A 27650-nucleotide genomic window follows, 5' to 3' on the forward strand; every position below is an offset into this window, starting at 1 on the left:
TATAATATCCTCAAAAATTTCAGGTCATGCCAAAACCGATTTGGTCATTGAATTGAGGTGGTTTAAATAATTGTGCAGTATAATTTGTATACTTTTTGTCAACTCTGTATCCTATAGATTTATAATAGTTTGATATACTTGCATTAATATATTGGAAATATAAGCTAGCAACATGAAGTTGACTTTCATGTGTTGTTTCTATTTTGAAGGTGAGCGTTTACATTTTACGTCTCCTTTTCTGTCTCAAGGAATTTGATTTAAAATTATTAATTTTTGATGCTTCCTTAATTAAAATATCTAATTGTTGACCAAATTTTTAAAATTCACATACATTTCTTAGCCTCAGACCACAAGAAGGTGCTGTTTCCTCTTCCAATTTTAGGTGAAACATAATAAAATTGTAATGGCTTAAAGCAGTTTCTTTCAAAGAGTTGTTTCAAGACAGTATTCTTCATTATTATTGGAGGAAATAAAATCGTTTTTAATAATTACGAAGATCCTCCTTAATATCTCTCATATCTGTCCATTTCTTCATGTCTTTACTTTGTTTTTTGTTCTTAATTTGCTACATTAGATTCCTAAATCAATACTTATAGCATAAATCTCAGTGTTTCCAATGATCATGCCTTCTTTGCTCCCAATTATCTTTCATCCAGAACTATTTTTCTGAAGTGTAAGAACTTAAGTGCTATCACCTCATTCCTTTTAGAATAAAGTCTAGTTTCATTAATTTAGAACAAAAGGCTTTCACATGATCCCTGCTCATGTGGTCAACCTCACTGTGTATCAGTTCCTGCCTGCCTACAACTCTGAATTCTGCTCTAGCAATATTAACTTGATTTAAAGATTCCCAAATGTCTTCTGCCCTCTCTGGCCTACCTGCCTTCAAGTCTTGTGTCAAATGTTATTTCCTTCTTATAATCCTAAAAATATTAGTTGATCTTAGGAACTTAGATCTCATTTTAACATTAATGTAATATAATATCAGCATATAATTTATATATTTGAAAATGTTGCCAGACTCAGTGGCTACCTGTAGAGTGGATGCATGCTAAATCACTTCAGTTGTGTCCAACTCTTTGCAACCCCATGGGCTACAGCCTGCCAGGTGCCTCTGTCCATGGGATTCTCCAGGCAAGAATACTGGAGTGGGTTGCCATGTCCTCCTCCAGGGGATCTTCCCAACCCTGGGATCAAACCCATGTCTCTTACATCTCCTGCATTGACAGGCAGGTTCTTTACTAGTACCACCTGGGATGCCCCTGCTCCAAAAGTGACCTTTTCCTAGAGTTTACTATAGAGCAATATCTTTTTTTTTACTTTTACATCTCCTGCACAAGCTCCTGAAGGACAGAGATATGCTTTATTTTATGTGCTATGTTCAGGAATATGATAGTACTGAGCATGAAGTGGATGTTCAGTGTATCTGAACTGAATCCCCCACCAGGAAGCCTGAAAATATTTTCCCCTGGACTGTCTAATAGTTTTATCTCAACTTATTGGAAAAAAGCTGGTTCCAGGGTATCCATAGCCATTCTTGATAAAGGGAAAGAAACTCAGCAGTCCTACGTATATACTGCAAAAGACAAATTAATCATTCCATCATGATATACCTCTCAGTATCCCATACTAAGTCAAAATGAACTTCTGCAAGTTACTCGGTGAGGTCAGTTTCGTCACTCTCTTTTGGGGTGCTCATTCCACATTGGGAATGCGTGTGTCTCTGTTGTCTTCTCTCAGGGTTTTCTTCCAGCCATCCAGGCCACCAACACTATCCTCTAAGAACTTTCAGGGTTCTTCGGTAGGCGGTGGCTACGTGCTTCTATAGGCACTGACCACTCTTGCAGGAAGGCTGAGGTGAGACTTTCTGCTTTCTGAGACTTCTCCCCCACTTTCGGTCATCTTTTGTCACTGAGCTAGGTATTTCCTTCTGACAGTCATACAGCTTTCAGTTCACCTTCAACCATAGACTTGAAAAGAAGCAGATCCTCTAATGCCATTCTACAGAGAGAGTAAGCTGAATTCTCACCCCAGATCTGGGTGACTCTTTCCTATGTCTGGCAAATGATGGAGTGTCACTAACCCAGTAGACTCACTCTTTACTTATCTAGATGCTGGAAAAGTATCCTCATTTTGCTGTAATTGGACTTCTCTAGGAATTGGTCAGGAGCTGCTAAATTCCATGTGACTGTAGTCTCAGTTCAGTTCAGTCGCTCAGTCATGTCCGCCTCTTTGCGACCCCATGAACCACAGCACGCCAGGTCTCCCTGTCCATCTAGTCTTGGGTAAAACTGTTTTAAGTTATTGTGTGTGAGTACAGACCCTAGAGTTCAACTTGCTTTGATATCCTGGCTTTGCTGCTGGCTGGCTCTATGTCCTTGAGCAAGTTCCCTAACCTTTATCCTCCACAATTCCCTTATCTATAAAATGGGACAAAAATATTAACTAAGTCATAGAGTTGTTATGAGGATTAAGTAATACAGTGTATATCGAGTGTTTAGTGTATTGCTTCTACATAATGACTCAGTCATGCTGGGCAATTTTGATGATAAAAATAATGGTCTCCTGGCTCTGATGGTCTTCATGCCTGTTAATTCTTTCTTATATGCTCTCACATTTTCCTGAGCACCATAGAGAGCTGATTTAAATTCAGTCTCTGATTTGAAGAACCTCCCAGTGCTAGAGAGAAAATGGACAAACAGCCAATAAATTACAGGCTGATAGATACAAGCAATGCTGGAGGGTGAGAACAAGATCCCTGGGGAGTGGAAAAGGCGCATCTTACTCCGAGTCAGGAATAAAGCAAGATCAATGGACTGTTCAAGGTTCTGAGTTACAACTAACAGAAAGAGACTCCGATTGCCTTAGGTAGAATTATATAATTAGAAGGATATCAGGTAACTCATGGAATTGATGGAAAGGCCTGGGATCCAGGTGTAAATATGGGCAGAAATTGTCAAGGAAGACTGATATATGCACCCAGAAACACACCAAGCATCAAACTACAAGACATCTGAATTATAAACTGCTGTCATAGCCATGGTCCACCAGAGATGCCATTGCCCCTTTATAGTAGTTGCAACTATCACTTCCCAAAAGTATCAAAATTATTACTTATTTTTGTGTCACTAATTTTAGAATTAAGTTTTCTTACAGAATTTCCAGTCCACCAGAGATACCATTACCCCTCTATAGCAGTTGCAGCTATCACTCCCCAAAAGTATCAAAATTATTACTTATTTTTATGTCACTAATTTTAGAATTAAGTTTTCTTACAGAACTGCCAGATAAAGCAGGAGTTGTTTGTTTGTTTGTTTTCCTCTGAAGGGTCAATTAGTGAATATTTTAGTGTTTGCAGGTCACATAATCTCTGTTGTAACTACTCAGCTATGCTGTTGAAGGGTGAAAGAAACCCTAGACAATACATATACAAATGGGCATGGTTTGTTCTAATAAAACTTTATTTATAAAGACAGGCAGTAGGTCAAATTTTGCTGGAGGGCCATAATTTTCCAACTTGTGTAATAAGGCATGCTTCAGTCATATAACTGGTTCTAATTGCTAGGGGTTAAGAAATATAAATAGCTGCTGTTCAGGCTACACTTTTTGGAGTGGTAGTGATAGTCAGGAATTTATCTCCCACCAAGCCCATATAATGGTAGATTCTTGAATCCTTATCAATTAGAAGCTATACATTCTTTTTTCAAATTAATATAGAGTTGATTTACAATGTTGTGCTAGTTTCTGGTGTATGGCAAAGTAATTGAGTTTTATATATATATATATATATATATATATATATATATAATATATGCATATGTATGTATTCTTTTTCATATTCCTTTCCATAATGGTTTACTACACTATGTTGAATATATTTCTCTGTGCTATACATTCTGACCTTGTTGTTTATCTGTTTTATATGTAGTAGTTTGTATCTACTAATCCCAAACTCCTAGTTTATCCTCCCCCAACCCTCTTTCCCCTTTGGTAACCATAAGTTGGTTTTCTATGTCTGTGAGTCTGTTTCTGCTTTGTAAGTAAGCTTATTTTATTTATGTCATATTTTAGATTCCAGATATAAGTAATATCATATATTTGTCTTTCTCTGTAAATCTTATTTTACTTAATATGCCAATCTCTAGGTCCAGCCATGTTTTGCAAATGATATTATTTCATCCCTTTTTGCAGCTGAGTAGTATTCCATTGTGTATATATACCACATATTCTTTCTCTGTTCATCTGTTAATGGACATTTAGGTTGTTTCCATGTCTTGGCTATTGTAAAGAATGTTGCTGTGAACATTGAGATGTGTGCATCTTTTTGAATTAGAGCTTTTTTCTGGATATATGCCTAGGAGTGGGATTTCTGGATCATATGGTAATTATATTTTTAGCTTTATAAGGAACCGCCATACTATTCTCCATAGTGGCTATACCAATTTACATTCCCACCAGCAGTGTAGGAGGTTTCCCTTTTTTCCACATCCTCTCAAGCCTTTGTTACTGTAGACTTTTTATTTGTGGTCTTTTGGACTCATGTGAGGTGGTACTTAATTGTAGTTTTGATTTGTATTTCTCTCATAAATAGAGGCTATACATTCTTAAACAGACAAATGTACAGCATTCATGTTGGGTTCTCAACAAAAATCTACTGGTTTTTTAAATAAGTCAACTTGTGGTTAAAACAAAATACCTTTGAACCAGTAAGAAGGCATTAGTATATTTTCAGGTATGAGCCAGTTATGATAATGTGTCAGTCAGCTATTGCCATAATATGGTGATACAAATCACCCCTAAAACTCTATAACTTAAAACAAGCCTTTATTCTCATGCTTATGGATCTTTAGGTTGCCTGTGTTTTGGCTGACTTAGGCTGAGTGTGGCTGGACAGCTGTTTCAAGTGATGGGTGAGCTGGGCTATGCCCCAGGATGTGTGTTTCCTCCATATGTCTTTATTATGGGCTTTAGATAAAGGACCAGTGGCATACTCTTCTCATGACACATCGCCAGGGCATGAACCAAGCCTAATCTCCTAAGAGCATGTATGACCTATGATTGCATTAAGCTGCTCACGTTCCATTGGCAACAGCAAACCTGACATCAATAGAATGGGGAAGTAGTCTCTTGCTACAGTGAACAGGAAAGAACAATGAATACTTGCTGACTAATAATCCAAACTATTATAGGTAGTTAATAATTAATAATGAAGGATTCTTTAGAGCTTGAAAATACCTTAGTGATTTTATCCTGCTTCATTATTTTATCAGTTCAGTTCAGTCACTCAATCGTGTCCGACTCGTTGTGACCCCATGGACCGCAGCACGCCAGGCTTCCCTGTCCATCACCAATTCCCGAAGCTTGCTCAAACTCATGTCCGTTAGGTCAGTGATGCCATCCAACCATCTCATCCTTTGTCTTCCCCTTCTCCTGCCTTCAATCTTTCCCAGCCTTGGGATCTTTTCCAGTGAGTCAGTTCTTCATAACAGGTGGCCAAAGTATTGGAGCTTCAGCTTCAGCATCAGTCTTTCCAATGAATATTCAGGACTGATTTCCTTTAGGATGGACTGGTTGGATCTCCTTGCAGTCCAAGGGACTCTCAAGAGTCTTCTCCAACACCACAGTTCAAAAGCATCAATTCTTTAGCACTCAGCTTTCTTTATGGTACAGCTCTCACATCCATACATGACTACTGGAAAAACCATAGCTTTGACTAAATGGTCCTTTGTCGACCACAAAGATGTTAAGTGACTTGCCCAACACATGCTTCAATGGCACATCTGCATATTTCTATTTCACCAAAATATTTAGCTCTAATGTATTTGCATAGCTTACTCAAAAGTAATTTGCAAACAGGAGAAAATGCAGTAGTCTCTTGGCATTCCTGAGGCATAGATTCTGAAACCATCATTAACCACCAAATTCATGAGTGCCATGATGGCAAAACTCACCTCTGTTGAATGTCATAGAGTAAAACAGACATTACTGTCTATATTGATGCAAGTAGAGAATTAAAAGCCAGACTGACTTGTTACAACTCACTCATTATCTAGGAGACCTGCTTCCATACGTTGTCTTCCAGCAAATAGAATTTCAACTTGTACCTCAGTAAAGTTACAAATCCTCAAATTATTAAAAGTGGCCCCTTTCCATGGAAACACAAATATGGCAGTAAATATTAAATCCATGAATCACATGTGTGCATGTACATATCCATGTATATGGATAGATAATCCATATAGATAGAAACATGTATTTACATATATAAATACATAAATATTTAATTTAATGAGAAATTAACTGATGCTAGATGCTGTTTCCATCTATTTCTTAGTGGATTACTTACTGTTTATAAAAGAAACACTTGAAAATGAAACAATTAACATAATATCTACCTAGTGTTAGAGAAGCAATGTACTTTCCTTCTTTCCAAAAGCGCTTAAGGAGGGCTGACCAATACCAATACAGATACCCTGTTGTCTTTTTTTCAGATACCACCTTTCCTAGCCCTCAAACCATTAACAAATTTGTCTGATTTTCAGGAAATTACTCCTCAAGTCTTAGAGGATAGCACAAATCAAGTAAGATAATGAAAGCGAAAGTAGTTTGTAGACTACAAATTGCTCTATAGCCATAAGATGGCATTATTGTGTAACAACAAGATTCTGGTCTGACAGTATGAGGACATTTAAGAAATCAAATTCTATTACTAGTGATTTTTCATAAAGTAAGAAATAGGAAAAACCATGTTTTGTTAAAGAAGCCAGACACAGAAGAATATATGTTGTATGATTTCATTGAAATAAAGCTCAAAAAAAGGCCCATCAGGGGTTAAAGTTCAGATATGGTTATTTTTGTGGGGAGTAGTAATTAACAAGGACAGGAGCGAGTTCTGGGGTTTGAGTAATGTTTTATTTATTCATCTGGATACTGGTTGCATTGATAATTTCCCTTAAGAAAATGTATAGAACGATGCACTTATGATTTGTATATTTTTCTGTGTGTATGCTTTACTCAAATGAAATTTACACTTAAAATTTTTAAAACAGTTAACGCATTTTTAAGTCCAAGAAGGCCCTAATCTCAGAATGTTTTGAAAAAGATGGAGTTTTAAGAAAAAGCATGTTACATTGTGTTATTTTTGGCATTTCCGCATGGACCTCTGAAAGGTTTATAATTGATCAGTACAGACTCTTAAGTTTGTGGACACCACTGCTCTAGAGAACGATTTCCTGAATGCTGGGAGCACAGTGCCACTTGTCAACAGGATGCTGGGGATGGGAGAGCTGGAAACTGCTTCCCTGGGGATTTCTCCTTTGTCTAGCTCTCTTTGTGTCAAGCCCATAGTATTAATGTGCTCACAGACTCTCACTGCCATTTGTAATATGTGAAGGAAAATGAGACAATTAAAAAAAATGAAGAAATGAAAGGAGAGAAAACAGGAATTGAAATGAAAGAAATTGGATTTGAAGAGAAAGTGCCTTGATTGCCTCTGTATTCAGATTCTGGGGGGCAAGCATGCCATCCTGCAAGCCCACTCTACATGCAACTTTCCCGTTAGCATTGGCTATCTCACTGGTAATTTTTCTACTGAAGCTTTCAGGAAATATTTTTCTCTCATGTCAAGGTGAAGGAAATAACCATACAGTACTCACAGAGGGAAAGAATAATATATTAATCCTTATGGCATCTCCATACAGTTTTCTCCTCTAAAGTGGAAGCTAGAGGGACAGATGTATCATCTGGGAGCTTTTCCAGAATTGTTTGTTCCTAAATGAGACATTCAGCTATAGCAGCATTAGCAGCCTCTTCTATTTGTCACAATGCCATATGTAGTTGGGAAGATACATGAGAAGCACACACAGGATCCTGACAACTCAGGAAAGATCAACATTGCAGTCTTAGAATTAGTCTCTACTAAATGTAAAAAAATTCATGCCAGATTGAATCTTCATTTCTTCTCCCAGGTATATATGTAAGTGCCAGTGCATAATTTTACTGTTGTTTTTTGAACTTGGTAGAATTAAGAAGTAAGAGGTAAAAAAAAAAAAAAAAATCCCCTGAATATGGATTTTTTTTTTTACATCTCATTTACAATTGTTTTTGTACTGACCAGGGGAATGTATTCTCATCCATTCATTCATGGGGACCCTGCAGAGGTAGATGCGTTAAATTGAGGAAGAAGTGACAGTTTCTACATTTATGTCCCACTTTTTCATGCTATTGAGACCATGGGGTATGGGGAAGGCTTCTGTTTTGGTTTTCAACATAAAATATGTTTCTGAAAATCAGCATTTATTAAATAATTGACTCCATAGAATTCATTTTTAGAACTTAGTTGTCTATGTAGAGAAAATAGATTTTATCTCCACAGATATAGTAAGAAACATACATAGATACGCATATATACTCACCAATTCACCTAAATATTGGAAATATTTAAAAGCTTATTGTTAAGATTAAAGTGTTTCCCCATTAAGCATCTTGTTCTCTATCTGCTCCCCTACATTTGTCTACACTGATTGGTCAGTTTTATTTTATTGGTTACTGGAAGTCAGAAACCGTATCATTTTTGCCTCCTAGTACAATTCCCCATAGAGCACATTTGGTTAATAAATACTATTTGATGATAATAATGATAAAAACTATAATTTGACAGCATTGATGTATCTTATATGCCAAAATTAATCATCAAAACTTTAGGTAAGGCAAATCTTTTACTAACCTGTCATTTGCTATAATCTCCATGCATGAAGCTGAGCCTCTACACTGCCTTCTCTGGCCTATTTCCTCTTGTGTATTTCAATTAGGGATCACCCCTTCCTGCATACTGGCTTCTTTGTCATGCTACTCTCTGAAAGTGTTTATGTTTCTGTCGGGTCTCTGTAAATTCTAAATTAATCCCTAGCTATTGTGCATATCTTTCACAGGCCAGTTGTTGTACCTTGCACACCACTGAGAGAGCAATTGTGAGCCAAATAGAGGAGTCTTTTGTTTCTACCCAGCAGCCCAAAATAAAGTCTATGATTTGACTTCTGATTCCAATTACTTGGAGGTTTTACCACCAGAGGCAAAGCTATAAACCACAAAAGGTTAATCTCATATAGTTGGTGTTAGGAAGTATTTAATGTTAACATAGTGACTGTCAAACCATCTCATTAAAACAAGCCAATGGTCAACAAACAAGATCTTTATTCTACAATCCTAGTGTTTGAAACTCTGTCTAATAAGCAAGCCATTCATGATACAGTGTCATTTTAGATATCTAAACTAGTCTTTGGTTTATATGTCTTTGTTTACATACAATTTATTTGAATTTTTTAGTCGTTGAGGACAGTTGGTGAAGAAATTGAATGAAAGGGATCTGTTGTATTTGTTTAATAAAAGGGCTTTTTGAAATGTATTAAATATAAGTTTGTTTCTGCCCATCAGCTTACCTTCTGTATGTTCCCCTTGCTAGTTCAAAGCACTCAAGAACTGCAGAGTGATTTGCTTTTTATAATAGCCATTTCATTCAGGATCATTTTGCCTTATATCTTTAACATTTTCAGATTCTTATAAATCTTTACAGTTCACTTAGAGGTTAGTTTAAAACTTGCTTCAGCTAAGAAATTGACTATATATAAAATTCACATAATCTCAGAGTTAACCATAGATCAATATCCTGAATCTTTTTCTCAAAGTAATTGAACATTTTTGTTTCCTGGGATAGCTGTAGACACACATTTCCGTTCTTCACCATAGACAATTCTACTTTTTCATTGTACAGGGGATATATTTTGCTTGTTTCTTATCTAAATAATCTCGTATTTTCATCACTGCCAAAGGGAAAAAGGCTCTAGTATAGAAAATAAGTTGAGACCTATAAGACTAGCCTAATTTTGGAAATAATGCCACTATTTGACTTTACCCATTGTATGTTTCTTGGTTTTATTATGCCACGAATTCCCCTTCTCCAAAAATACACACACACACACACACACACATATATTTCCACCCCTCTACACAGGATAGATGAGTTTTAGAAGAAAGCAAAATTGTGCTAAATGTACCTTTTCTAGAAATTTGCTCTATCAGTTACAATTTGTTTTGGCTGAGGGTAATAGAAGCACAAGGGAGCCATGCTTTCACTAAGAAAGAAGCATTCATTTCTTTCCTTAAAACCCTAGGAGTTTGCTGCCGTCCAAGCAGTTAGGATGACTCTACTGATTCTTATGTTCGATCTAGCTCATCATGTGGGCCCTCATCTCCACATTGCAAGATGGAGCACCCACCATGTTCACATTCCAAGAAGTAGGATGGAAAGAGGTAGGGAGAAGGGGCAAAGGATTCACACCAATAGTCTTTTAGGGAAGTTCCCTGGGAGCTGCCACATTTTATTTACACTTATACTTTATTGGCCTAACTCAGTCACATGACCACCAAATCTGCAAGGGAGACTAGAAAATGTTGCATTTATTCCTGAATATGATGTACTCTGCCAAAAGGTATTCAGTTATAGAGAAGTGAGTTTGAGTAGGCTCCGGGAGTTGGTGATGGACAGGGAAGCCTGGTGTGCTGCAGTCCATGGGGTCGCAAAGAGTCTGACACGACTGAGCGACTGAACTGAACTGTAGAGAAGTGGGAGCATGGATATTGGAAGAGAACTAACAGTCTTTAATGTGTATATAGAGAAAATGTCTTTTGTTGTGTTTTTTAAAGAGCCCTAAGAAATACATGACCTTCCCAGGTGGCGCTAGTGATAAAGAACCCACCTGCCAATGCAGGAGACACAGGAGACGTGAGTTTGATCCCTGGGTAGGTAAGATCCCCTGGGGGAGGGCATGGTAACCCACTCCAGTGGGTTTTCTTGCCTGGAAAATCCCATGGACCGAGGACCCTGGCAGGCTGTGGTCCATAGGGTTGCAAAGAATCAGACACAACTGAAGCTACTTAGCATGCATGCACATAAGAAATATGTCAAAGTATAGCTTTGTTGACCATCATTTTCTTTCCCTGCATTCTTTCATAATTTTATGAGCTCTGATTGAGCAAACAGCTTACTGCAGCTTCCTGAATTCTGCCAATATAAAAGTAAAAGGTTTTCATCATTGCCCAATACCCATTTGTTCTATCTCTCCATACCTTCAAAACAAAGTTTAAGTAATTAATTTTTGCTTGACTCTTATCCCTTTCCAACACAGCCACAGCTTAGTTGAGTAGAGACATGGATAATTGGTTTTCACAGTGCACTTAGGTTACATAGTCTCTACTTACTTTCTTTGACTAAAGTTGGGTCATCTGTAAGTTGTAGAGGTTTAGATCACTGACTCCAAGAATATCCACCATAAAATAAGGATCTGAGACTAAAGCTAAAATTATGACAATGCACTGAAGCTTCAGGACATCCCCTTTTCTGGACATATAACATGCGTGTTAGTTAAAAGCAAAGAGCTTCTGTTTTAGCAACACCTTCATGCCAAACAGGTATTCAGTGCTTTACATATATGATTTCACCCTCAGGAGAACCTTATTTTCAGATAAGGAACTTGAGATTTAGAGGGAACAAATAATTGTCCCAAGATCACATAGGAATATATGCAAGAGCCTATATTTTGACCCAAATTATGAATTCTTATCTCTGTGCCCCTGGTCTCCTATGCATTTCATTAGGATTTCTTATGCTCAAGGATTATATTCTGTGTTTCAGATGTCAGTCTTTAGTAGCAGAAACAAGGGTATATACATATATATATATATACACACACACACATACATATACATATATATATATATATATATATACATATATATATATAAACATTTTAAACTCTTGTATCTGAAACCACAGTGTTTCAAAGAGATGTATTTGGAAGGTGGTATATTCACATTCAATATCATGTAGAAAAATAAACCATGGTTCTATCAGGTACTTTGCAAAGCCAAGTATTTAAGAATCCCTTCAGTTACTTGAGAAACCCTGTATGTTCTTTGGTACTAGTCAAAGTCCTGTTTGTCACTCAGGACCAAATGCAAATATCACTATTTGGAACCATTTGCTCATCTCAATCAATTATTTCACTTTCTGTGTTCTAGAATCCTCTGTTTGTGCACTGCTTTTAGAAGTGCTTATCATAAGTTCTTATGTCTTACATAACTGTGTGCAACTCTTCACCATCCATTTTGTTCCTATAGGACAGAAACTGTGCCATATACCTTCTGTCACCCCTAAGCCAAACACAGTATAATACCATGGTAGCTGCTCAGTACATGTTAATTCTTAAATTGACGAATCCTTACAAGAAAATGATAAGCTTCTCACTCTTAAGTTACAATATTTTGAAATGAATAAATTTCTGTTTTTTTTATTTACCAAGAATTTCATTTCCATTATAGTTTTTTCAATAGAGTATTTATGGAGGGTAAATTTCCTCATATTTATTTCCATTTTTCTGTAATGAAGTTGAATTATGAATTTGAAGTATAGATATAGCAATATATGAATAATCTGAGATCTTGATATGTTCTTATAATTATGGTATTTGAGAGAAGTAAATAGACTCTCATAAGATAAATATACCCATTAGCTACTAAAGTCAACATAACTTTCTGGTGGAAGGCAACAAACTTTTTGTTCATTTGCTTACTTGCTTGCTTATTTTAACTTCTGCTGTTGGTGGGGAGAGTGTGATTTGTTACCATTACAAAATTCTAACACTTTAAAAAAAAATCTGTTTACTCTGTGAGAATTGCAAATTCTTGCTTGTAAGGCAATTTTCACAAGAATTATTTTCTTATTAGTTTTAGTTTATCCATGGACAGTCTCAAATTCCTCTTGAAAACATCAATTTCCTCAAGGGAAAACTGCCCATTACAAGCTGAAGATGTGGTTTTTGAGACATTTGTGCTTGAAATAACACATTTTGGAATATCCTATGTGATTTCCTAGAATGGTTAGATACTTAGAAATAATAGATGGGCATTTAAAAAGTCTTCCTATTTGAATAATTTTTATGTTTGAATCAATGTAAGTTGTAAATTTTTCACAAAACGTGAATTATGTATGTTTAGCTTCTTTTGAAATTCTGCATGTTTTTGTTTCATTTGCCTTCCTGTAATAATCAGAGATAACATTTAAAACCAAGAGTTGTCATTATTTGTTTTGAAGGCATTCTGAGATAAGCAGAGGTACAGTTCTGTAATCTTTATGGAGACCTTCTATAAAGTAGCACCATGATTAGGGCATTTATGTCAGCTCTCATATTTGTCTTATCCCTTTTCCCCTACCACCCAGTAATGTCAGACTGACCCCAAGTAGCTTTCCATTGGACCCTTAACAAAGTTTGCCAGTAATGTTCAGATACTGCCATAATAATTCTGTGTAACACACACACTCCCAAATAACTGTGAGTAATTATTCTCATGCTTAGAGAGCAGGGCTCTTTTTTTTTTTTAGCCTGTGGGACTGTAGGTTGAATGAATATACCTGATCTGTGTGTTTTCCTCTGGGGCCCAGGTTGGAATGGCAGCAGATACTTGTACATATTCTTCCATGGAACAGTCTGAAAGTTCTCAGAAGGGCAAACAGAAACACATAATGGTTCTAAAGACCTTAATTTGAAACTGACAAAGTGCCTCTTTAGGTTCACATCCAATGGTCAAAGCAAGTCACGTGGCAAGCCAAAGTGCAAAAGCAGAGGAATGCCCTCTGCTTACCATGAGGCCATGTCAAGAATGATAACACTATAGAGTAGAATTGGGAACAACAATATAAAATAATACACTACCAGAATAGAATATTACAGCATCAGTAAACTTTTTTGATTGTGGATGTCTAACTGTTGGAGAAAGCCCAATCTCTAGCTTATTGATTCCACTTGAAAATGTATTCTGAATCCATTTTTCCACAAGTTTAATCTCTAATGCAATTCATGTGGGTCCTTCTATTTTGTTGTGTTCAGTTGCTCAGTTGTGTCTGACTCTTTTCAACCCATGGACTGTAGCACTCCAGGCTTCCCTGTCCTTTACCATCTCCTGGAGCTTACTCAAACTAACATCCATTGAGTCAGTGATGCCATCCACACTATCTCATCTTCTGCCATCCCCTTCTCCTCCTGCCCTCAGTCTTTCACAGCATCAGGGTCTTTTCCAATGAGTCAGCTGATTGCATCAGTTGGCCAAAGTATTGGAGCTTCAGCAGCAGTCCTTCAATGAATATTCAGGGTTGATTTCCTTTAAGACTGACTGGTTTGATCTCCTTCCTGTCCAAGGGACTCTCAAGAATCTTCTATTTTGCCAAAGAAAAACTGGTATTTTAAAGCAGATGTTTAAAGACCCCTGAAAAAAATTATTGAATTTAGGGTATTAAAACTAACTTGAAGTCAGAGTTTTATTTACCAACTTGAGAGTCTCCTTGTGCTTTGGCATCCTTGGAAGTTGGATTTCCGAATAGCATCATGACTTTCCATACCCAGCTGTCGGCTGCTTGAAAGTACCATAAGCTGACTATCATGGCTCACAGTATAGCCTTGACGAGGGCCATCTGGTTTATGTCTCTTGGCAAAATTTGTTTAAAAACAAGCAGCTGCATGACAAAGTAAGAAGGAGTCTCTGTCTCGCTGTGGTAAATAAGTAGGTTTGCAATGCACATAATAAAGCATTTTCTAATTCAAGCCAACACTTCTGAAAGGGAAACATTCTTTTCTTACAAATAAAACTCCACAGAATTCAATGACAAGGAAGAGACTTCATCAGATTTATATTTTAGCAGCTTAAGGGTATGAGAAAAATAAACAAAACCTGTTTATGATGAGGTACAACCTTCTGGTAATAACTAACTTTTATGTTTATATAGAATCTAATGCTTGGAAATTGTTTTACTTGTACCAGAATTCAAATTTCTTAAAGACCTGTCCTTTGAAACCCTACTATTAGTTGGTATTTAATAATTTATTGAATGTGCTCTCTTTCCTTCTACTAGGTCTCTGTGTATCCCTACTCAGTCTCTAAGAACACATGCTACATTTTTTTGAAAAGCATAAATGGATTTTCCAATCTAGTTACATGTGTTCCCTTAACTCTTAACTACAGGGTCAGGATAGCTTTGGTTAAGAATTGATTTGGGTCTTAAACATTTGGAGGTTAAGAATGTCTTGGTTTGGCTTCCTCTGAAAGCAAATCCTGAGACAAGCATTTGAGTTTAGGTCATTGATTTGGGAGGTGACCTCAGAAAGTTGTGGGAGAGTAGTGAGGTGGTAAGAAGATTAAGAGTAATGGCTGTTGAACCTCAGCCAGGGCACACTGAACTCTCAAGAACCAACAGAATGGGTGACATTCCAACTGAGTCTTCTACAATATGAATCCTGGAGGGGGGCAGGGCGAGGGAGGGCATTATTCCTTTAAATTAGGCCACTGCACTACTTTATCCAGCTGTTCATTCTTTTGCATGTTTGAGCTACTTTTCTTATTCCTGCAGTTCTCTGGATCCAAATTTAATCCTAAGCATTTGCATTCTGATATTTGTGTGACTTTCTTATTATTCCTCATTGACTTGTTTACTCTTTTACCAATGTTTACTTTGGTTGTTAGCATATACTTAACTGTAGTTAGGTCTTTGAATTGCTGAGTTTTCCTTTACAACTGTAAATTGGAATTGGACATAGTTTTATTTTTTTGAAAGTGGGATTCACACTAGTCAGTGACATAATTCAAACTGGAAATCGAACATTGTAGATACAATCCTGCTTAAGTGAAATTCTTGAATGGCATAAGAGGCTTGAATTTGTATTTTCTATCACCAATAAATATTTGGGAGATTTTAAAAGGATTAATTTAAGAAACTTTTATTAGTATGCCAACTTTATTCCAAGTTGTCTTCAAACTATCCAACTGTCTTGTCTCTAGTGTCAAAAGACAAGTTAAAATTATGATTTCTTTTATATGGTTGTAGAATCTGAGAAGGTCTCTATTACTTGTTTGGATCAGCATTCATGGTGTTGGTTAGACATCCGTTACTCATTCTAGCATTTTAAAAGTTAAAGTCCTGGAAGATCAAAACACAATTCTTTGGATATCCCTAGAGAATCTAAGAATAAATTAGTTCTCACTAGACATGAATGAAGACAAATTTTACTCATTAGTTAATTTTACCTCATGATCAAAATTCTTTGCAAAATAAAAATTCCTTGATTCATGAGTCACAGCGTGAAGAGTAATAGGAAGGATTAGAGATCTAGAAGACTGGAAAAAAATGATGACAGAAAAAGAAAGAGGCATTTGATATGTATAAAGTTTAAGGGAAACGTGAGCAAGGCTTGAAGCATTTTAAGGTTGAAGAACACAGGAAAATGAGATAAGTGAAGTTAAATGAAAATCCTTTTTTTAACTGAAAGAAAGAGAACTGCAAATTGTGTGAAGGTTGCCTTGCTTTGTTTCTTAATAAGAAAGTATCTGTGGAAAATCTGGGGAATTAGGAAAGCTAGACTTTTATAACTGTGATGTTTCAAAGGTCACAAAGGAAATTAAATTTTGAATTGGGTTTAAAAGCACTGGAATTACTTCCAGTCCTATTTTTACAGGATGCTGTATTATTCAAGAAAATAGATCACAGCCTAGCTAAAGAGGAACATTCAGGTTGTTACTAACTTCAGTACAGACTGCCTCATGCTCCCTTTGACTGTGGTGACATATCGATCATGGAAGACATGGCCAAGTATTATTTTAATAATCATTATTATACAGCCATTTATTGACTGAACTGGGCCATGTGTCTTCTTGAAGTTATAAGAAAAGGTACTAAGAAATATGCCTTGTGTGAAGACTACACTATCAGCCTCATCAATGGCCATAAAATCAGATCCCTTCTCTGTATAACATATCAGTATTTCTTCTGTTGCTTTGAAACATCTTAGTCATAAGATATGCCCTTTATCAATGATATTTTCCAATAACTGTTTTATAGGGAATAACTTTGTTGATATTAAAAATATAATAAACATGAGATGGTTTCCATGAGCTAGCTCTCTAAATGACTTTCATGATAACATGTCTGCCCATATGGTCTAAATCATTCTATCAACGAATGTCCATGGACAGAACTTAAAATACTTATCTCACAAACTTTCTATTCAAATTCAATGGAATTTGAAGACAAAAAAATAAAGATAAAAATGTCATTTAGCTTTAGTAAGTAAACTGAGAAAGTAAAATGTGGGTTGTTTTTATACACTAAGAAAATCTATAGACATTTTGGGTTTCATTCTGCTGAAAGCAAGTCTCTTGGACTGTCTGAAGATAGTTTGGAAGTGCACTTCATTTACATTTCTTCATTTGGATGTCAAACTTATGAAATATTTTTTAAATCAATACCTAAGGGATAGATGAGAATGGATAGAAGAGGAAAGAAGAATTGTTTCTGTTATTAAAGCCTTGTTTCCCTCCTCATGTCTGTCATTAGATGGAAGATGTCTATTACCACTCAATATGCTGGATGAACTTCTGGTAAAAGAAATTTTTTCTTTTCTCTCATTTGTCTCCCAGGGCTAACATGTGTTTCATGTTTCTAGGTAGTGAAAATCAATTGAGGTTTTCATGGAAACTGTTCTCTTCATCCTAAGGAAAGAATTCTAATGGCAATTTCATTTAGTGAAAAATGACCCTGGAAAGTTAGCATCTAGTTAACGCCATATTTGTTAGCATTATTATTTTAATAAATTTACAAAATAAGAGGCCACATTTTGCCAAGTTTCTGGCAGTAATAGTAGTGAAATGCAGTTTCTTCTGGCATGTGTTCATATTATTTTGACATGGTGGATGGATCTAGTAAGATTGATAACAAAATGTTGTGCCTTCATGTACTAAAATTTAATGACAGTTATTCTGCCAAGCATGAAAATGTCCCTAATAGCTGACATTCTGCAAAAGATTCCCTGTTAATCACATGCAAAGTGTTCACCATATCTCTTTCCTGAGTCTTTTTAAAAGACTTATATCCTGTGTCTTGTTCCAGAAATCTAGTAACAAAGTGAATGAGCAATGAACACCAAAAATGTATCTGTTGTATATAACGTCTTTATGCATAATGATAGAAATTTTCATGATGTTATTTAGGTGACATCTTCAGGTATGTAGCTTTGTTTTCTGCACTTTAGATTTTCAGCATAAAATTTGACCTAGACATAAAATTTGTCTTAGACAGGGTTCCTCAAGAAACAGCCTCTGAGACAGAGATTTCTACTGGGAAGTGCTCTAAAAACAATGCCTGGGAGAGAATAAAGGGAACTGGATTGGACAAATGGAAACATTGAAGTTGTGTTGTCATTACAAGAGAAATCTCAGCTAGTCTCATTTGGAGTTGGGAGGGTCATTTAGAATATTCCTGAGTGAGGCAAAGAGGTTGGATATTTGTGGCCCTAAATCCATCTATAATTGAATATGTCCCCCACTTACCCACTGCAAGGCTGTATAATCTTGGGCAGGGAAGCTCCTATCTTCCGAGGAAAACTTCTGAGAAGGGCTAAATGGTGATTTGTTAGCAGATAATACTACAATAATGAGAGAAATGCACGCTTCACTTGTAATTTATGACTTTGGGCGACACATCACAGCATCCACTATAGTAGTCAATTGCCCTTGTTGAAGAAGCATAAATTGGTATTAACTAAATATTTTATACCTAATAATGCATTTCGGTAGTGACAGAGCCCACCTACTAACCTTTTTAAGTTTTATTGAGATGTAGTTGGCATACAATAAACCTTACCGTGTTTAAATAATCCAATTTGACAAGTGTTTAAAGGTGTATGCACAAGTGAAATCATGGCCACAATCAAGACCGTGAACATAACTATCACCTTCATAAGCCTCCTTTTAGTAATCCCTCCCTCCTGCCCTGCCTCCACCCCAGGAAATCACTGATCTGGTGTCTGACACTATAGATCAGTTTGCATTTTCTAGATTGTTATAAAAATAGAATCATAGAATGCATACCTTTTATTTTTTGGTCTCCACTTACTAACTCTCACTCACTCACTAACTCTCATTTGTGGCTAATATGATTGCTATGTGAATGCACACATTAAATAAGGCAATAAAAACATTCCAGGCTGATTCTGATACTAATTCTTAGACCTGCGTTATACATTGAACTATGCCATTGTGTTAGGATAAGTCCTCAGGATTCAAATGAACCCTGACTGTTTAGGGAGTTACTGCTTTCTTTGTAATCAATCCTTTTTTATAAGCTCAGTTTCCATCAAATACCTTAAAAATGATCTGCTATTTAGGTATAGAAATGGAACATATTTCCTCAAAAATTACAGTGTTCAAATTTTATAGCTCTTATTTATTGAATTGGCAAAAAAGTTCCTTTGGGAAAAAACCTGAATAAACTTTTTGGCCAACCCAATATATTTAGTCCTGGAATTAAATAGTACTCTCCCAATATTCTGCTCTACTACCCGCACCCAGATAAATCTCAAACTGATTTCTTGAGATCAATAATTTTCTTTTGTCAGTCATTCATTTTTAAAAAACCACACCTGTCTGCCTATCTATCTGTATAATTTCTGTAGGGAGATATTTGTAAGTTGTTGTTTTGATGTTTCGTGCTATTAAGCATGAGATAAAGAACTACAAACTCAAGTATTTTATAAAATCATTTTAAATTGACCAGATCAGTAGCACCATCACTTTAATCAAAAAACGTGTAATTTAATTAGACTTCGCAGTTCCATGAGGATACCACCATTATTTCTCATGAGGCCCTCAGGCAAAAGCATTTATTGTCCTCTCTTTATTCTTACCTGTACTTTATTTTTTTATAATCTGATTTTTTAATTTTTTTATTAACTGTCACAAACATTTTCCATGTCGGTACATTGACTTTATAATTACTTTATATGCAGTAGTTATGCTAATTTGATACTGTGTTAAACATTTTCGTGTTGTGAATATGGACCGTTTTTAATGTTTGCAATTATGTATAATATTTCAATGAACACCTTCTTCTTAATGAAGCTTGTTAATTCAGAGAGTACAGTTCCAAGCATCAAGCCCAGGGGGAAGACCATGTTTCTTACTCCAGCCTGTTATTGCCATAGTGCTTGTCCAAAACACTGCACTCCCCTAAAGGCCAGTAGCAATGTCCTGGGGCAGAAGCTTCATCCTGTGGCTTAAACATTAAGCAGTGCATAATGTAAAGTATTTTTCTTCCCTCTCACATCACTGTGTTTGACAGCTTCTTTACAAATATCAAAACTGCCCAGTAAGAACTTTTTTTGTTGCTGTTTTTCAACATCATGCATAGATTATATAGATGGTGCTCTTATTTTAGTAATGTCTAGAAATGCTTTTGGATGTTGTAAATTTTCACATTCAAGACACTATGAAACATCCTCCTTCTCGTGACCTCATATTTTCATATATTTCACTGTGTCCATTCCTTGGCTTTGCCATTATGGTGGCACCAGAATGATCTGTATAGCACAGTAATGGGAGCTAAAAAAATGTTTCTGCTTCAACCTGAATTCCCTGCACTTGAATTCCTCATTTCAGCATTTACCCAGTTCTGTAGACTCTAACTTTTCAAATGTTTTTATGTCTTCCCTTGCTTTCCATTCTTCTTTACATCAATCTCAAGTCAGTAGATTCCTTATAAGAGATCTGCCTCCACCCACCCCCTGTCTATTTTGACAGGTTAATTTTTCTAAAGCAGCAAGTCCTGGGCTCACATTCCCCAGCACAGAACCCTTTGACAGTTCTCTATTGATGATCTTAGTTTCAAACTGGTGGCCCCTGGAGACAGAGCTGGAGGATATGCTTTGCTTGGTTGTTTTCTTTGGCCTGCGGGGAGCTTTAAAAGGCACTAAAACAGGGCAGGGGTTGAACTGGTCAACACAATCAGTTTAGCACTTATGGCCTTATACTTTGTACAGCTTTACAATTTTATGTGTCCCAAATGCCCCTGAAGGCATTTGATTTTATAACCCCCTAGCCCAGAGGCTAACATCAAAAATTCATAGCCTGGCATTCACAGCCCTAACTTGGTTTCTCTGACTTGCAATTCCACATACCTCTACAGAAAACTGGACTTATTTATATCTAGCAAGAGATTGGCTTAGTAATGTGCTTAGTCACTCAGTTGTGTCTGACTCTTTGCAACCGCCTGGACTGTAGCCCACCAGGCTCCTCTGTCCATGGAATTCTCCAGGGAAGGAGACTGGAGTGGGTTGCCATACCATCCTCCAGGGGATCTTGCCGACCCAGTGATCGAACACGAGTCTCCCTCTTTGCAGGCAGAATCTTTACATCTGAGCCACTGGGGAAACCCATTTTTATCTAAAATGCCCTAATTCTGAAGACAGTTCTTTGGACTAGAACTACACATATACAAATCCCCTTCACTTAATACCACTAGGAAGCTTTGGTTATAAGAATCTGAAAGAATCCATTGGCCTTAAGAGAAGTGGGATCTGTTGGGAAGACGCCATATAGTTCACAGAAATGAAAGGGGGAAAAAAGGCAGCCACAGCCCAAGCAGGACAGCACTGAGAGCTCAGAGCTCAAGAAAGTCCCTGCCATCAAAATGGCTTAGCTTTAAACTCTCCCTGTCCCTGTTGCCTCTCAACTCTGGATCCAAAGGCTTGAATCTAATTGGTCTACATTGGGTCTTTGTCTCACCTCTTTATAAAGTTTGCAGAGTGCAGTGATTAAAAGTCCCCCTGAGACCATGTGGAATGAGGGAATATTAATTTTCTCCAAAGGAAAAGCAGGGTACCAATAACCAAAAGAATGAAATGTTTAGTCAGAGCAATTAACGATAGCAGCCACAAAAAAATCCTTAATTCTCAATGACGTAAATGTATTTTTTTTTTTTTGCTTATACGTCTGATGTAAATGTGGGTCTGGCTCAGTCTCTTGTGGGGGTCACTGTTCCTTTCCCTCGGTCCTGGTGCACACAAGGTTTTGTTTGCCTCCTCCAAGCATCTCTGGCAGATCTGAAATTTGATTTTAAACACGATTGTGCCCCTCCTACCATCTTGTTGGGCCTTCTCCTTTGCCCTTATATGTAGGGTATCTTTTTTTTGGTGGGATCCAACATTCTCCTCTTGATGGTTCAGCAGCTAGTTCCGATTTTGGTGTTCTCCCAGGAGAAGATGAGTGCATGTCCTTCTACTCCACCATTTTGCCAACAGCATGTAACTCTCCTCCATGTGGTAACTCAGGAATCTAGACTATGTTTAGATCGCAGGTTCTGCCACCTCACTATGTAAACTTCAGGGGCATTGTCAAAGGGGAACTAAAGACTGGGCACTGATAATTAAGTGCCTCACACAGGAAATAGTGTATCACTTCCTCACAGTCCCATTTCTCAATTTTTAACCATATTGGTCCCAAAGCAACCTCAGAGGAGTATGGGAACCATAAGGGAATACTGGGAAATTCAGCAAACACTAATTTTCTCCAGAAAGAAGGGATATTAGACATTTAAATAATGTGTGTGTGTGTGTGTGTGTGTGTATAAATAATATATATTAAATGCATATTTAAATATACATTGTTTAAATGTATAATATTATATATAATATATAAATCTATTAATGAATATATATATATATATTTTTTTTTTTCATTAAATGATGCTTCTGTGAATTACTCAGGTATCCTTTCTCAGGTACCCTCAGCTACCCTTTCTATCAAGGCATCCTTGATCAACTGATCAGGAGACAGTATCTAATTTCTCTGCTCATTTAGAGCATTGCATTCCACGTATTTATACTGATTCCTATCATAATAATTTGTAGTTATTCTTTATTGTATAAATTATATCATATGCTCTTAGGGGGCAATGATCAAGAGTATTAATTTAATGTGTCTCCTCATAGCATCAATAGCATAGTAGAGTTTCAGTGTATGATCTTTGAGACAAGGGTAGCAGTATCTTCTTTAAAACTGTGTCCAAAGTACATGGTGGATTTTCAATGAAAATATTGATGAGTTTTTGAAGCATAGAGCAAATTTCTTACAACATTTAATGTTACTCTAGATTTTATTTACCTTGTATTCATCATAAATATAAATGTAATACAATAATATAAAATCCTATTAAATTATATTAAAGTAAATAAAACATCACAATACTCTATATATTTACAGAAAATTACATATTTATATTATTTGTGTTTGATATATGTAGTCATAGAGAACCAAGAGCATCGCCATAAATAACACAAAATGGGATACTCACGTTAGAATGCATTTTATAGAAGATGTTTTAAATTTGAAAAGTTAGCATGGATTTATATTGAATGAGAACAGTTCCTCAAAATAATAGTATATCACACTTTTGGGTGAGATCTGAAGATACCAGTCATTGAATGATACGGATGGGTAGAATTTGAATAGTTCTAATTTTAATGAAAGATTTCCTGTGACATTTTAATAGCCCCAAATTAATTTTTTCTATTTAGTAATAGAGATTTTAAAGCTAAGCAGAAGCTGCTTTGGCAAAACTAACAAGATTTACTATGTTATCTTAAGTGTATCCTAAATCCTCTTTAATATTATGGATAAGATATATATCCTTTTAGTTTCCAGCCACTTCTGCCTATACTGATTTAAAATAAACTCTTATTTATATCTAATATACCATGTAAGTGCACAATTTGTAGCACAGTGAAATAATTCCATTGAATTATTTTGCCTCTTTGGTACCTGAGATCAGTTTATGAATCATTTATTTTTCTATTTACGTAAGTTGTACTCTTTCACAGTCTTACCTGTGGCTATGTTCAAAACAGTGAAAAGGGATATTCTACCCTAGTCCTTAACATTCCAAGGGAAGTTTATGTGCAGTCATACATAGCACATAGACTTTATATATTTTATAGTTTATATTTTATATATTTTATAGTGGAAGCATTTGGAGGCCAAATTATTTCACAGTTATACAGGTCAGCCTCTTGAAAATTCAGGTGATTTCTCATTTGAAGCAATATCTCTAATCTTATCTTCAGTCAAATAAGGCAATGTGAAATATTGCATTGATATGGAAAACTGATGCCTGATTTTTCCATCTAATATAGACTGGTATAACTCAGTAATTCTGTGATGAGAAAGCAAGATTTACCTGGAAAAATTGAGTCTCAATATTAATATCGGACTAACTTCATTGAGAATATGACTTGTGTATGGCATTCTATCTTTGGTTTCTCATCTTTAGGCTGAGAATAACATCCTCTTCCTGTCTCCATATGTAAAAGATCTTTTAACTCTTTAAAAACCATATGTTCTCTGTGAAGCCAAGGAATTGGTAGCACTACTTTCTGTAGCACAAGTCAACACATTTCTCTATAAAGAGCCAGGTAGTAAATGGTTTAGGCTTTGTAGGTCCTATGGTCTTTGTCACAACTATTCAAGTCTACCTGATTTGTGCAAACACTACCATAGACAATACATAAATGATTAGGTGTGATTGTATTCTAATAAAACTTTCTTTTTAAAAATCAGCCACCTCCTGAAACAAATAAACATAGAATTATCATATTATCTAGTTATTCTACTTCTGAATATATACCCCAAAAAACTGAAAGCAGGAATTCAGGCAGGTATTTGTATGCCCATGTTTATAGGAGCATTATTCACAATAAACAAGAGGTGGAAACAACCCAAATGTCCACTGATATAGCTGAATGCATACACAAAGTGTGATGTATCCATAAAATGTAATATTCAGTTCACTTCAGTTGCTCAGTTGTGTCCGACTCTTTGTGACCCCATGAACCGCAGCACACCAGGCCTCCCTGTCCATCACCAAATCCCGGAGTCCACCCAAACCCATGTCCATTGAGTCAGTGATGCCATCGAACCACCTCATCCTCTGCCATCCCCTTCTCCTCCTGCCCTCAATCTTTCCCAGCATCAGGGTCTTTTCCAATGAGTCAGCTCTTTGCATCAGATGGCCAAAGTATTGGAGTTTCAGCTTCAACATCAGTCCTTCCAGTGAACACCCAGGACTGATCTCCTTTAGGATGGACTAGTTGGATCTCCTTGCAGTCTAGGGGACTCTCAAGAGTCTTCTACAGCACCATAGTTCAAAAGCATCAATTCTTCAGCACTCAGCTTTCTTTATGGTCCAACTCTGACGTCCATACATGACCACTGGAAAAACCATAGCCTTGACTAGACGGACCTTTGTTGGCAAAGTGATGTCTCTGGTTTTTAATATGCTATCTAGGTTGGTCACAATTTTCCTTCCAAGGAGTAAGTGTCTTTTAATTTCATGGCTGCAATCACCATCTGCAGTGATTTTGGAGCCCAAAAAAATAAAGTCTGACACTGTTTCCACTGTTTCCCCATCTATTTCCCATGAAGTGATGGGACCAGATGCGATGATCTTAGTTTTCTGAATGTTGAGCTTTAAGCCCACTTTTTCACTCTCCTCTTTCACTTTCATCAAGAGGCTCTTTAGTTCTTCTTCACTTTCTGCCATAAGGGTGGTGTCATTTGCATATCTGAGGTTATTGATATTTCTCCCAGCAATCTTGATTCCAGCTTGTGCTTCCTCCAGCCCAGCATTTCTCATGATGTACTCTGCATATAAGTTAAATAAGCAGGGTTACTATATACAGCCTGACATATTCCTTTTCCTATTAGGAACCAGTCTGTTGTTCCATGTCCAGTTCTAACTGTTGCTTCCTGACCTGCATACAGGTTTCTCAAGAGGCAGGTCAGATGGTCTGGTATTCCCATCTCTTTCAGAATTTTCCACAGTTTATTGTGATCCACACAGTCAAAGGCTTTGGCATAGTCAATAAAGCAGATATAGATGTTTTTCTGGAACTCTCTTGCTTTCTCAGTGATCCAGCGGATGTTGGCAGTTTCATCTCTGGTTCCTCTGCCTCTTCTAAATCCAGCTTAAACATCTGGAATTTCATGATTCACGTATTGCTGAAGCTTGGCTTGGAGAATTTTAAGCATTACTTTACTAGCGTGTGAGAGGAGTGCAATTGTGCGGTAGTTTGAGCATTCTTTGGCATTACCTTTCTTTGGGATTGGAATGAAGACTGGGATTGGAATGAAAACTTTCTTTGAGATTGGAATGTAATATTATTCAGCTTTAAAAAAGAATGAGATTTTGATACATGTTACCATGTGGATGAAGACTGAAGACATTAGTCTCAGTGAAATAAGACAGAGGCAAAAGGAAAAATGCTGTATGACTCCACATACATAAGATACCTAGATAGTCAAATTCATAAAGAAAGTGGAATGGTGGTTACCAGGGGCTAGAGATAGACGGTAATGGGGAATTCTTTAATGGGTAGGGAGTTTCAGATTAGAAGGATGAAGTGTTCTAGAAATGGATAGTGGTGATAATTACACAGCATCGTGAATACGGGCTTCCCCAGTGGCTCAGCAGTAAAAAATCTGCCTGCAATGCAGGAGATGCAGGAAGAGATGCAAGTTCTATCCCTGAGTAATTAAGATCCCCTGGAGGAGGAAATGGCAACCCATTCCAGTATTCTTGCCTGGGAAATCCCATGGACAGAGGAGCCTGGCAGGCTATACTCCATGGGATTGCAAAAGATTCAGACATGACTGGATGACTAAACAACGTCAATGTAAATATACTTAGTGCCACTGAATTCTACACTTTAAAACAGATAAAATGCTAAATTTTGTGTTTGGTATATATTCTCACACACACACACAAAAGTTCATGGACTTAAACTTCCGATCCCCATCTATAATTATATGAACGAGCAATACATGGAAGATACGTATCAGAGTCATAGACATAGAAATGTTATTTTAAATTATGTGAGTGGATACAGTAACTCGGTAGAGAGTATGGCCAGAAGAGAAGATAGGTCAGACAAAGTCATGAGGAACTGCAACATGAAAACAAATAGCCACTGAGAAAGGAAGAAAACCAGGAGATAATTTCACAGAGAAGCCAGTGGGCAACAGTGGTCCACTGTATAAGCTTAAGGCATCAGTGATACTGCTCATCAGTGTTGAGGACCCGTTGGAAGTGACTGACCATATGTTGATTATGAATACAATGCCCTCTTATGTCTCCTACTTTGCTTAATGTTTAATTACAATCATGTCCATAGTTACAATATAAGGGAGTAAGAATTATGTAATTAAGAGAAGCATTCTGTGTCAGAGGAAATAAGAATTTAAGAAATTCCTTTTGACATTTATTGATGGAAATACAATAAGCAGGAGGAAAATAAAACTGGTTAAACTAGACAAGTAAAGTTTAATAGGAATGAAAGAAAATATTGCTTACTAAGGAATGCAAGAAGAAACTTAAAACAATATTAGCTCAAAAGAGAGTGAGGAAAAGCCACATTTACCATTTTATTATATGCCTATAGAGTAGACATAAAACACATACAATCATTTTGAGGGTGAATAGTAGATTGTGAGCAGAAGAGAAAGTAGAATTTAAAAACTGACATATATTTAAATGTTAAAAACACCATTTCCAATATTTCCACTAAGATATATTCAATAAAAATTCTCTACAGTGAATACTTTATATGTGGAGTTCCTGTAAATCCTCCAGATAAAAGGTTCTATCGAACTATAAAAATATTATAATTATTACTGCTGTTATCAGAAAAATAAATACATGTTTTCCAAGAACAAGGCAAGGTCCT

At 36.5% G+C, this 27650-nt stretch overlaps 1 protein-coding gene and 1 long non-coding RNA gene across 4 annotated transcripts in view; both read left to right on the plus strand.

Annotated features, from left to right (window-relative positions):
• Positions 1-27650, plus strand: part of DMD (dystrophin) — a 2147259-nt gene that overhangs the window by 946445 nt on the left and 1173164 nt on the right. The window lies entirely within an intron of this gene.
• Positions 20034-27619, plus strand: LOC145535992 (uncharacterized). The gene is made up of 2 exons (XR_014075579.1): positions 20034-21149; positions 26476-27619. It is a non-coding gene; the product is annotated as an uncharacterized LOC145535992 (long non-coding RNA).

This window comes from Giraffa tippelskirchi, chromosome X, assembly GCF_054371585.1.
Source record: "Giraffa tippelskirchi isolate mGirTip1 chromosome X, T2T-mGirTip1v1.2.pri, whole genome shotgun sequence".
Classification (NCBI taxonomy): Eukaryota; Metazoa; Chordata; class Mammalia; order Artiodactyla; family Giraffidae; genus Giraffa; species Giraffa tippelskirchi.